At 32.2% G+C, this 12,715-nt stretch overlaps 1 non-coding gene across 1 annotated transcript; it reads right to left on the bottom strand.

Annotated features, from left to right (window-relative positions):
• Positions 1-8,825: 8,825 nt before the first annotated feature.
• Positions 8,826-8,932, bottom strand: LOC148202170 (small nucleolar RNA R71). The gene has a single exon (XR_015785370.1). It is a non-coding gene; the product is annotated as a small nucleolar RNA R71 (small nucleolar RNA).
• Positions 8,933-12,715: the final 3,783 nt, after the last annotated feature.

Raw genomic sequence — 12,715 nt, 5'->3', positions numbered from 1 at the left:
TTTCATTTTGTTATTAGTTGTTATAGAAACTTTTGGATATTAGAACATTTGGAGTTTAGATCATTTGGATGTTAGATCAATTGGATGATTTGGATGTTAGAACATCATTATGTTACATTGTTTTATGTTTTAAATATAAATACATGTTCTATGGATTAATGGATGATTCAAATGTTATATTGTTTTTCTGATCAATGATTGCATCATTGAGATGCACATTATGTAGGTTTGTATGTGGTTGGAAAATGTTATGCAGGTCTGTTTGTGTTGTGAACAGTTTGGTTTCATAAGAAATACAATTGTGCCTTAGATCTGCCTCCAACTTACCGAAGGCTTTTGCCCTTCGGTAATTACCCACGTTAGGTAATTACCGAAGGCTTTCGTCCTTCGGTAATTACCGAAGGTTTTTGGCCCTCGGTAATTACCGAAGGCTTTTGCCCTTCGGTAACTACCGAAGGCTTTCGCCCTTCGGTAATTACCGAAGGCTTTTTGCCATCGGTAATTATCGAAGGGTGGAAGCCCTCGATAAATGTTAGCGACAAGGGATTTACCGAGGGCTCTTTGGCCGTCGATAAGCCGTTTGTAATTACCTTTTACCGACGATTTTGGGCTGTTTCCGAGGACTCCTGGCCTTCGATAATGCCCTTCTTTTTTGTAGTATGTAATATAAATACAAAGTGTAATATTCACTTGATAAAATTCAGTTTAATTTAATATATTTTTCTATCATTTTCTCTCGTTGTATTATTCAACAATAATATAAAAATACCATAACTTAATAATTTATTATTTTTTATTATAATTAATATCTTATCTAATACAAAATTGGAAAGATCATCTTATATAAAAAATAATAATAAAATTCTACTAAATGAGTAAAAAAGAATAGAAAAAAGTAAAAAATCTTACCTTATATTAAAAGTTCTAAAATAAAATTTTGATAAATAGTTTAAGATAAAATTGAAATAAGTATAAAAAAATTATAAATTAGAAACTAGTATTTTTAAAAAAGGCAATGTCATTCAAAAAATTTAAAACTAGTTTACCTAAGACTACTAATAATATAGACAGGTTTTTCAACTAGTACAAACAAAGTAGAATTTAGTTGAAATAACATGCCAAATATAACTTTAATATACCATCCAACTATATTTAATTAAAAGATGTTACAAATTAATCTAAATTCAATCCAACTTATTTTGATTGATTTAAAAAAAAAAAAACTAAGTAATACTTATATCGGTTGATAGAGGTTAGTATGTGTCATACATGGGTCGTATCGACCATCATGCCACCAACAAGGTGCAGAGCAGTATTTGGGCCATAACATCTACCATGCAGGCCTTAAATTAATGACCAACTGAAGCTTCTTCCTGCACCTCCATATAAAGAAAATTTCCAGTTTTGCCATTTTTATGTTGTGTAATTTGGAAGTTTAATGACTTGTGAATTGTACCATCTAAAAGTCAAAAATGATTTCTAGATTGTATAATCTTAAACCTAAATGATTTGAAATTTCGAAAGCTAAAAATAACTTTAAAATTATATAATCTGAAAGTCAAATGATTTTTAAATTATAGAATATGGAAGTCAAATAATTTCTATATTGTTTAATTAAGAAATATTTTTTTCAATTTTATTTAATTTTGAAAATTATTTTTTAATTTTGAATTTCAAATGAGAAGGTTTTCGATGTTGAAGTGTACGAAAAAATTGATGAAAGTAGAGGAAGAAGCTACCAGACCAACTCACTTTTTTTTCTTTTATAATTGTAACCACATAGTTTGTTTTGCACCCGTATGGGATGTATAAAACACCAAATTTCCCCTTGTTGCTATCCTATGTTAGTGTCACCCATTATTGTCACTATCACTTAGGGATGAAAAAAAAAATTCGCATTCGCATATACTCGCGGATGAAATTCGTGAGGGTAAATATTATCTATGAATATTTATTATCTGTGGATAATAAATAACGAGTATTTTAATATCTATTTCTAAACAGGTCAGATGTAAATATTAGACTATTCAATCTGTGGGTACCTGTTATCCGTAAAAAATAATAATAATAATAATTTACTTTATATTCTTTTACAATTATTTTTTTCATTACTCTTTAAAAAGAGAAATTTTAATAACACTGGTTTAGGGTTTCTTTCAATTACTTTTTTCTTTAAAACAAAAAAAATGTTACATTACTTTTGACTTAACTCTAATAGAAATATCAGATGTTGAATCACAGACATAGAATCCTTTTAGAAAATTTTCCTCACGATGTTGCCTTTCTAACGGATGGACCTGTTTGGGGTGGCATTTTCCCTTAGTCACGTGCGAGTTTCTCGCTTAAGGGAGGACTCTTTTCTTCTTCCTTCTGGTTCAGCTCGCATTGCAGGGAGTAGGCTTCATTCCCTCTTCCTCTCTCTCTCTCTCTCTCTCTCTCTCTCTCTTGGTTCTGATTGGGGTTTCGCTAGGAGAAAGGGCGAGCTACAGTGGGTCAAGCGCGGTACTCTCCTCGCGACAACGGGTGTTGCAACGGCGGATCCTCCGCGAGTGCTCGAACTTCAACGTATTCACGGTGTGAGAATCCCTATTTGAGGTAGTTGTCGTGGAGGAGAAGAGCGGGCTTGCATTTCGCGGTGTGGTGGTCTCTGTTCTCGAACGTTTTCATGGCAGGGATTAGGGGTTTCTACTTGGGATTTTGTTTTGATTTGGGATTTGAAATTAGGGTTTTGTTTGTTCTCTGATTTTAGAGGTTTCTTTTCTATGTTTTGATTCGCGTTTTAGGGTTTGAATGGGTGTTTTGAGTTTTTCTGGATTTTAGTTCGTTGATGCATATTGAATTTTTGCACGAAGGAGAAGACCTTGGTGGTTGTCGCGGTTTGGGCATTTCTGCAATTTGTTTTTGGAATTTGTATTTAGGGTTCCTGTTTGCGTTCTCTTGGACACTCTTTATCTCTCTATTTCATACATTGATAGGCTTTTGGGTTAATCCTATGACTAAATTGAGACTTCAGTTGTTGGGTGTTTCCTCCATGCTCTTTGATATCTTTTTTTTTTCTTCAAAAGTTGTTCAATATTTGTTCTCTTTAACTTCTTAAAAATTATAATGTGTCTTTTTAATATATAGCAAATATATTAAATTGTTTTATTTAACTTGCAATTTAATTTAGACATTATTTAAAAATTCATAAAGTATATTTTTTGAATATGTGCGGGTTGAAAACGGGTATCCAACACGGTTGAAAAAATTTCGCGGGTTTTTTTATGTGGGTATCCAGTGGGTAACAAGTCGGGTTATAGATATTGTTTTTTGCATGCGAGTAGGCACTATCCGTGTCTCACCCGACCCGTAGTCATCCCTAGTCACACCGTTGTCCATGTGTTGTGTTGTGCATTCATGGAAGAAACTTCTTTGAATTTTACTTCAAACAAATTTTTAGATTGTATCATCTACAATTGTCTTTTGATTTTAACATTTCAAAAGCTTTTTTTAGGTAAATTATAATTTTTGGAATGTATAAATGGAAATATTAACATAATTGATCATTTCAGTTTTTATGAAAAATTAAGGTTTAATATATTTTTTGTCTATTTTGTTCAACGTGAGACTCGATTTTTTTGAGTGTTTAATATGATCTTTATTTTTATAATTTTTATTCAATTTGATCTTCTTTCTAACAACGTCTAAATAGTCAATGACACAGTGTCCATGTAAACAATTAGTTAATAAGATGTCTCGATTTTAGTATAATTGTATTTGGAGTAGTTTGTTTTGAAAATAAATATAATGAATGTTTATTTTGTTTTTAGTTTTTGGTTGTTTGAGTGGAATGTTTGGTTTTGTTTTGGTTTAATAGCCAATTTAGTCCCCACTTTGGTTGAAAAATCTCAATTTAGTCCCTCGTTATAAAAGTGTTTTACATTAGTCCTAACTTTTAAAATAGTGGGTCAGATTGGTCCCTTTCGTTAAATATAAGTTAACGAAATTAATGGATGATGATGTGACACAGCTTAAAGCTGATGTGTTAGATTGGTCCCTCGTTAGCTTTAAGTTGTGTCACATCATCATCCATTAATTTTGTTAACTTATATTTAACAGAAAGGACCAATCTGACCCACTATTTTAAAAGTTAGGACTAATTCAAAACACTTTTATAACGAGGGACTAAATTGAGATTTTTCAACCAAAGTGAGGACTAAATTGGCTATTAAACCTTTTGTTTTTCATTACGTGGGAAATAAAAGAAAACATGGAACTCCATCTTGGTTTGTTAATATGTTGATTATGAAGTAACATTTTATTTTAGGATTTACGATTTAGGAATTTATTTAGAGAATTACATCATTGGTTTATGATATGTGCATACAAATTTTCATTATAGCATGTTGGCGTTGTGCGGTGGAGGTTTGCAGTGGCTGGTGATGGTTAGAGTTTTTGTCTTGGAAATTGAAAATGATGATCTAACAATGTGAATATTGCGCTACACGAGTCAGTATTCCAAAAACAAACACCACATTCATTAATTACTTACGTGGACACTATGCCGATTTAGATATGTAAAAAAAAAAAAACCAAATTAAACAAAACTTATAAAATCAAAACTACATTAATCGAAAAAATTGAATCCCATCTTAAAAAAAGTGAACCAAAATAGAAACAAAAAATAATATTAAACAAAAATTTAAATTTTAAATTGTGGAATAATTTCTAAACTTGAAAGTCTTTTTTTATAAAAAAGACGAAATTTCGGATTACAAAATTTAAAAATCGTTTTTTTCGTAAAGAAAGAATTTTTAAATTGCATAACCTCAAATATAATACTGACTTTCGAATTACACAATTTAAAAGTTAAAATTAACTTTTAAATCATTGTTCCAGAATTTCATATACATCATTAAGTTTTAGATTACACAATCTTAATTAGAAGTTTTCGATTTTTCACAATTGCAAAAAAAAAAAAAAAAAAAAGCCTGGAGGACAAAATATAGATTTTAATATTTATGAGATGGAAAAAAAGGTACAAATTTCCTAAAGATGTTATTAACCCGACAAACCAGTAATACGGATATAAAAATAAAAATTAAAATAAAAGGACATAATATTTTCAATTTTATTGCGATACGCTATTTATTTCTCATTGATTTGCCTAATAGTATCAAGCAATTTATGTATTCTTTTGAACTATACTTTTGTTGCAGAGTTTCATCATGATATAAAATCTTAGTATATGATATTCTAAATCTTAGTATATGATATTCTAATAAAAGTATTTTCTTACAGTCTTACACTCTCACTATGATTGTTTCTCATAACAATTTTTGTTAAATATACAAAGAAAATAATTGATCACATCCCTATAAGCTAACTTAATTCAAAGCAATATTTAAGTTTGTCCAAATATTTATTTTAATTTATTGTTTCTTGACAACAGATGCATTTATTTTACAACAGGAAAACTAATTTAGTGGTAGTTGGAACATTTAATTGTTCAAATGATAAAAACAATGTAAATAAAGGTAAAATATCAAACAGTTTCATGTTTTTATTTTATTTTATTATTTATGTATCCTCCATTATTATGAAGAGAAGGGATATTTTTTAATTGTTCCATTAAAAAAATTGAAAATATGTTCAGTACCAGTTTTATTCTGCTGAGTATTTGGACAAATTTGTAATTAAAAAAAAATGTGATTGTAGTTTTGATATATTCAGAAGTTAACAAGTTTATGTACAAAATTGATAACTTCTCTCATCTGCATTTATCATAACTAACTATCAGTATTGGTCACTATCCTTTGCTTCAATCAATGAATATGTATGTAGCGTGTTAGACTAAAATACAACTTATAATTTTTTTTATCTATTTAGTTATTTGTTTTAGTTTAAAAAAAATATTTTGGTCTCTTGGTTCTGTTTTAATATAAAAAACAGAGAATAGATGAAAATATAGTATGAAAAATAAAAGAAAGTAAAATATTTTTAGTTAGAAAAAATAAGAAAGATACCAAAACAAGTAAAATTGTATGAACATTCTAATATTTTTAAATTATTTATACTCTTTTAATTATACAGTTAAGATAAATTAATTTAATTGTACACATTTACTTTTTCGTTTTCTCTATATATATGAAAATGGAAAATGAAAAGGTCCACTTAAACCATTTTAGTGTAGTCATATGAATGTTCAGAAAATAAAAATGTAGAAAACAAAAATATTCTCTTATAATTTAAAATAAATTACTTTATAAGGTTAATACCCAACTTCATTCGAGTAAATAAGTTTATTTAAAAAATATAAATATTTTCAATTAATGATAGATAAAAAATAAAAATGAAATAATTTTTTTTTGATTTTCAAACTTCAATTTTAGCACAAAAAAATATAAATATATGTAATAAAATAAAAATAAAATTAGAAAAAAATAAAGAGAGATGAGATATGCAAATTTGTTTTTAATTATCACATCCTTCATGAGCATAACACTCCAATAGTTTTATACCTCTCTCCATTCATTGCTTTTTAGATTTCCCACAATACATGAGATTTTTTTTTGAAATATCTGGTTTTAGGAAAAGATATGATTTTGATGACTAGAAGTAATATTCATTATAATAATTAGAATTAATATATTGATATTATGTTATGATTTGATTTCATTTCATCAACACTTTTAAATTAGAAAAAGATATGATTCTAATAATTTAAAGCAATATATTTGATAATGATTAAAATCAATATCTTAAATATTATGTTATGATTGGATTTTTGTAATGTGTTGTCATTAAGATCAATTCCTTTCTTATATTGTTCATTTCTAATTAAGGTTAGGACTACAGTTGTATTACAATGTGTGTATTTAAATACACAATTTATTATATACAACGAGACACATAAAGACACAAGAGAGAAGAAAGAGATGAGGAAATTTTACATTGTTCTTTTTTTCCATACCACTGATAAGTGTGAAAAAGAGATATTTTTACACTTATAAATGATCTCAATCTTATAATTATTCATGTTATTACTCAGTGAAATGTTGTAATAGGAAGTAGATTGTTTTGTAAATTATTGTACAGGAAAGCATGTATAATTGGGAGTCTGTAAGCCAATTCTCGCATAGTGCAAGCCAAAACTCGCACTGCCAGGAAACGGAAATTCGCATAGCGCACCATTACTTGTGCGTTGTGCGAATAACATCAGTTGAGAGGCAGCAGTTACACGAAATTCGCATAGCGCACACACACCTGTGCGCTGAGCGAATTAATGAAGTTATGTGGTTTTAAAAGACGTGACAAAAAGGCAAAAACGATCTTCTGACACACGAAAATAACCAGAAAAATACTGGAGAATTCAGGAGACGATCAGGAGACCTGTCAAGACATCAAGACTTCACTCTGCAAGGAATTGCTGTAAAGAGTACGTTTGAGATGTCTAGGATAGGCTAAATTTTCTGTTCATTGGAATTGGTTGTATGACGAATCATTAATGTAAATTTCCTGTGCAATATATGTTTTTGTTCTTGTTCTTTTCTTGACTTACTTTTGATTATACGGAAGTATTAATCTTCTTAAAAGTTCTGTTGTACTGGGAAGTATTTTTAGAACCAGAAACGTAAGAAAAGAAACTAAAAGTAACTACGCTAGGAATAACTTTTGTGCTTTTGGTCATTCTAAACATCTGAATTTAATGCAAAATTATCTGATGAATTAATTAAGGAATTAATAATTCAATAGATAATTTTAGAACTTGTTTTAAGGAATTAAACCAAGATACTCTCATGTGAATGCTTGAACAGAGAATATATGTTGTCCAGGATTTTACTGTAATATTAGTCAAAGACCAATTCCAGTGATCTTTTATAGCATTTTTCAATCTTAATTTTTGTTTACGTTGTTAATTTCATGTTTAAGTCCAAATTGAAATCACAAATGTTCTCATCAGTAATTGATCTTGATAAACAATTATAATTGAATAACGTAACTCAAATTCCCTTGGGAGAACGATACTATTTTACTTATTCATTGTATTACTTGGAACAATTTGGTATACTTGCCAAAAAGTTAACAAGTTTTTGGCGTCGTTGTCGGGGAATTTGATTGTTATTGTTAATTCAATCATTTATTGTTAATCAATTTCAATTCTGTACCATTATCTGTAAATCCATTGTTTTTAATTTTTGTATATCTGTATATATACGTTGTGTTTTATTTCTGTTGTTATTTCTTTGGGTTGATATCTTGAGATTTTTGTTCTCTGAATGAGTAGGAGAACAAAATCTAAAAATTTATTGTTTGATTCTGAGATTGAGAGAACAACCCGTAGGAATAACAGTAGACGTCGGAGAGAAAATAGAAAAAAAGAAGCTAGAGAAGCTAGCTTGTCTGCTATCTTCAACACTTTTTCTTCATCTGATCAAAAGGATAAGGATATGGAGGGAAATAATGAGGAGGAGTGAGTTAGGCGTACGTTGGAAGATTATGCTTCTGTGTCTATACCTTCATCTTTCAACAGTATAGCCCGACCTATGGTAAATGCTGCTCATATGGAAATGAAACCTGCACTGATTCACCTTGTTAAAAGTAATCAGTTTACAGGAATGTCACACGAAAATCCCTATGATCATCTGACAACTTTTAATGAGATTTGTAACACTGTAAAAATTTTACATGTGCCAGATGAAACAATTAGATTGAGTCTATTTCCCTTTTCTTTGGCTGGAAATGCAAAGCTTTGGCTAAATTCTTTTCCTGAAGGGAGTCTAACTGCTTGGGATGACGTAGTGGCAAAATTTTTGACTAAATATTTCCCCCAATCTAAGATCAATAAAGGCAAACAGGAAATATCCTCCTTTCAACAAGAGCATGAAGAGTCGTTGAGTCAAACATGGGAGAGGTTCAAGGGGTTGCTAAGAAAAACTCCAATTCATGGATTTAACATTCCCACTCAATTAAACCTTTTCTTAGGAGGTTTAAAATCTCACACAAAGCTTATATTAGATGCCTCTGCTGGAGGTAACATTAGGTGGAAGACACCTGATGAGGCACAAGAAATAATTGAAAATATGGAATCTAGTGATAACGATGTCCAAAGTGAGAGAGTGCAAACGCAAAAGAAAGGAATGTTTGAATTGCAATCCCAAGATGCCTTATTAGCCCAAAATAAAATCATGACTCAACAACTTGAATCAGTAATGAAAAAGTTGTCACAATTATCAAAGGAACTTCAAACTGTATCACAGGCACAACATCATCAAACTGTGCAAGGTTGTGAACTGTGTGGTTGAGAGCACCAAAATGGACAGTGTGCTATTCAGCCCAATGCAAAGGAAGAGGTTAATTATATGGGAAATCAAGGTCGTTCAGGAAATTATGGAAATTATAATCAAGGCTGGAAACCTCATCCTAGCATGGGTCAGGCTAGTTTTAGTAGACCACCACAACAACAGTTTCAACAACAACCTACTCTTTCTGATAGGACATCCAAACTTGAAGAAACACTTCATCAATTCATGCAAGTATCCATCTCCAACCATAAAAGCACTGAAGCTTCTATTAGAAACTTGGAGACACAAGTGAGTCAACTTGCAAAGAAACTGGATGAGACATCTGAAAAGAAATTTGTGGCTAAGAATGAAGTTCACCCCAGGGAGGAATGTAATGTCATAATAACCATAAGTGGAAAAGAAGTGGGGTTTGATTCCAAGGAGAAGCCGACAAATAAAGAGATTCCATCACATAAAGAGGATGATCAAAAGAAGGTGATTGAAGAAGAAGAAAGTAGAAACAGGAAGGAAGATGGAAGACAAAAAGAGAAAGTGTTGGTGAAGCAACTTCCTTATCCTAAAAATTCTTCACAGAAGGATAAGGAAAGACAAATGGATCGGTTCAAGAAGATATTTAATCAACTTAAGATTACTTTGCCCCTGACTGAAGCACTACAACAAATTCCTGCTTATGCAAAATATGTGAAGCAATTCCTCAGTAAAAAGAAGAAGTATTTAGATGAGGAAACAATTGAAGTGCAGGGAAATTGCAGTGCAATTATGCAGAAATCTTTACCTCCAAAAGTCAAAGATCCAGCGAGTTTCGCTATCCCCTGCACCATTAGAAATCATGATATAGGGAAGGCTCTTGTTGACTTAGGGGCTAGCATCAATTTGATGCCCCTATCTATGCTCAAAAAGATTAGTGACCTTGAAGTCAAGTCAACAAGAATGATCTTGCATATGGCAGATAGGTCCATTAAGCATCCTTACGGTGTAGTGGAAGATGTGGTGATTAAAGTTGATAATCTCAAATTCCTTATTGATTTTGTAGTAATGGAAATGGAGGAAGGTGTAGATATACCTCTCATTCTTGGAAGACCTTTCATGAAGACAGCTAAGGTTGTCATTCATGTTGATGATGGAACTGTGAAACTAAAAGACCAAGATGAAGAGGTGATACTTAATGTCTTTGAAGATGTGAAGCAAAATCAAGAGGAAAAGACTAGTTACAAAGTAAAAGATGAAGTTTTAGCAATTACTAGTCTTCCAAGGCAAGTTGCCAAGTTGGCCAAGAAGAATCTTAATTGTTTCAATCCAAAAGTGAAGGAAAGAGATGAAGATAAGGAGAAGCAAAGAGTTCACCAACAAATTGAAGTGAAAAGTGATGAACTCAAACCTGGAAAACCTGTGAATCTTAAGAACAGGTTATGGGTCATCAAGCACATAAAGGCAAATGGAGTACTCGAAATTGAGGCTCCATATTCAAGAAAAATTAAGTTGGTGACAAGAAAGTTACTCAGAAAATGTTGGTGTCATGAAAGGAAAAAACACACTAACATCAAGAATCCAACTTAACCATGAATTGTCTGGGTCAAGCTAGTGACGTTAAAGAAGCGCTTGCAGGCACCCTAGCACATGTTTGTATATATCTGTGTTTGTTGATTTTGTTTGTGTAATTGTTAAGTTTGAGTGTGGAGAGGAAGTGTTAAGGAAGCTTGAGGAATGATTTCTGACGCTCTAGTCGCACAACGCACAGCTGAGGTGCGCTATGCGACTAGATGATTTTATGAAGCAGTGATTTATTCGCACAGCGAATTGCATGCGCTATGCGAGAGAGAAAAAGATATTATTTTGAGATTGTAGTTCGCATAGCGCATTACATGCACTTTGCGACTAAAAAAAATCAAATTTTCTCTCTACAAAAGGATTCGCATAGCCATTGGATAAGCAAGGCGAATAAAATCACTAGAGCAATTTATGAGAAAGTGAGCATTAATTCACATAGCGCACACTTTGCGCTATGCTACCAAGAGTTTGAGGGAGAGCTTTGTCAAAATATTCGCAAGGCGAAATTTTGCGCAGAGCGAATTAAATGTGAGAGGGGATTTTTGTACTTTAATTCGCATAGTGCATAGCTGAAGTGCGCTTTGCAAATGTTGTTCAAAAAATAATTAAAAAAAAATTAAAAAAAATTAGTCGCACAACGCACCGCTACGGTGCGCTATGCGACTGAACACCAAAATTCAAAAAAATAATAAATTATTCAAATGTGCAGAAAACGAGAGAGATTCGCACATCGCACAACTGAGGTGCGCTATGCGATTAACCTCTCAGTGAATGACATTTATTACGAGCTGATTCGCACAACGCACAGATGTGGTGTGCTATGCGAATTTACTCGTTCAGTTTGTTATTTTAAAAAATCTTACTCGTTCCCCATCTCATTTTACCACTTTTCATTTTTACCCTAATCCCCTCCTTCCTCTCCGCACAGCGAACACCCCTCCCTCTTAGCCAACTTCTCCAATTTATCTCCATTGCCACCATTTCACATTCTTGGCTCTGTTTTTGCTTTGCTTCAAGTGCATCTTCACTCTCTGTTCTTGGTAACTCTCAACAGGTTTCACTCCCTACTCCATTTGCTTCTTTGTTCTTAATGTGCATAAGAATGTCATATGGCTTCTTGTCTGCTCTGTTCATCTGAAGCATCGTGCATATAAGTTTTCAAGCCAAATCTATTTTTGTTTAAACATGAATTTGCACTGTCATTTGATCTCTGGTGGATGTCCTCTGCACTGTCTCTCGCTAGGCGACACATTCGCATAGCGAATTATAGGTCTCTTTTCTGATATGAAATTCGCAAAGCGAATTATATGTTTGCCTTCTGATATGAAATTCACATAGCGACTCTAGTCGCATAGCGAATGGTTCCTGAGCGAAGACACCTATTTCTCATTTTCGCACAGCGACTCGTGTCGCATAGCGAATTGATCTTGACAACAAGCACTGAAAGTGCAAATTCGCATAGCGCACGCTGGCGCATAGCGAATTCCATCTGCCAGCATCTGTGTTTTGAGTCATTCACTTACTCTGACCCATTTTCCACAATTAGTTGCTCTGTCTATTAATTCTTGCAGATGTCACCTCCCAAGAGCACACAAGAAAAGAAGAGGAAGACCACCCGAGGGTCTTCTTCTAGATCCCAACCTTCAGAAGCCCAAGAGTAGAACCTTGTCTTGAACTATGATCAGGACCGTTTTATTTCAGAGGCCAATTCTGATAGGTTTCATCAGAATATTATGAGCAGGGCATTATTACCTGAGCGGAGGATTGAATTGAAACCTGGAGAATATGACCATATCCAAGAAGAACTGGAGAAGAGGAAATGGAATTTTGTATTGGCCAACCTTCCTGATGAGATTGATGAAGTATTGGTCAAGGAATTTTAT

Source organism: Vigna umbellata, chromosome 3 (genome assembly GCF_029865625.1).
Source record: "Vigna umbellata cultivar VRB3 chromosome 3, Vumbellata_1.0, whole genome shotgun sequence".
Lineage (NCBI taxonomy): Eukaryota > Viridiplantae > Streptophyta > Magnoliopsida > Fabales > Fabaceae > Vigna > Vigna umbellata.
The sequence above is the reverse complement of the archived record's forward strand: the minus strand, read 5'-3'. Positions and strand labels throughout refer to the sequence as shown.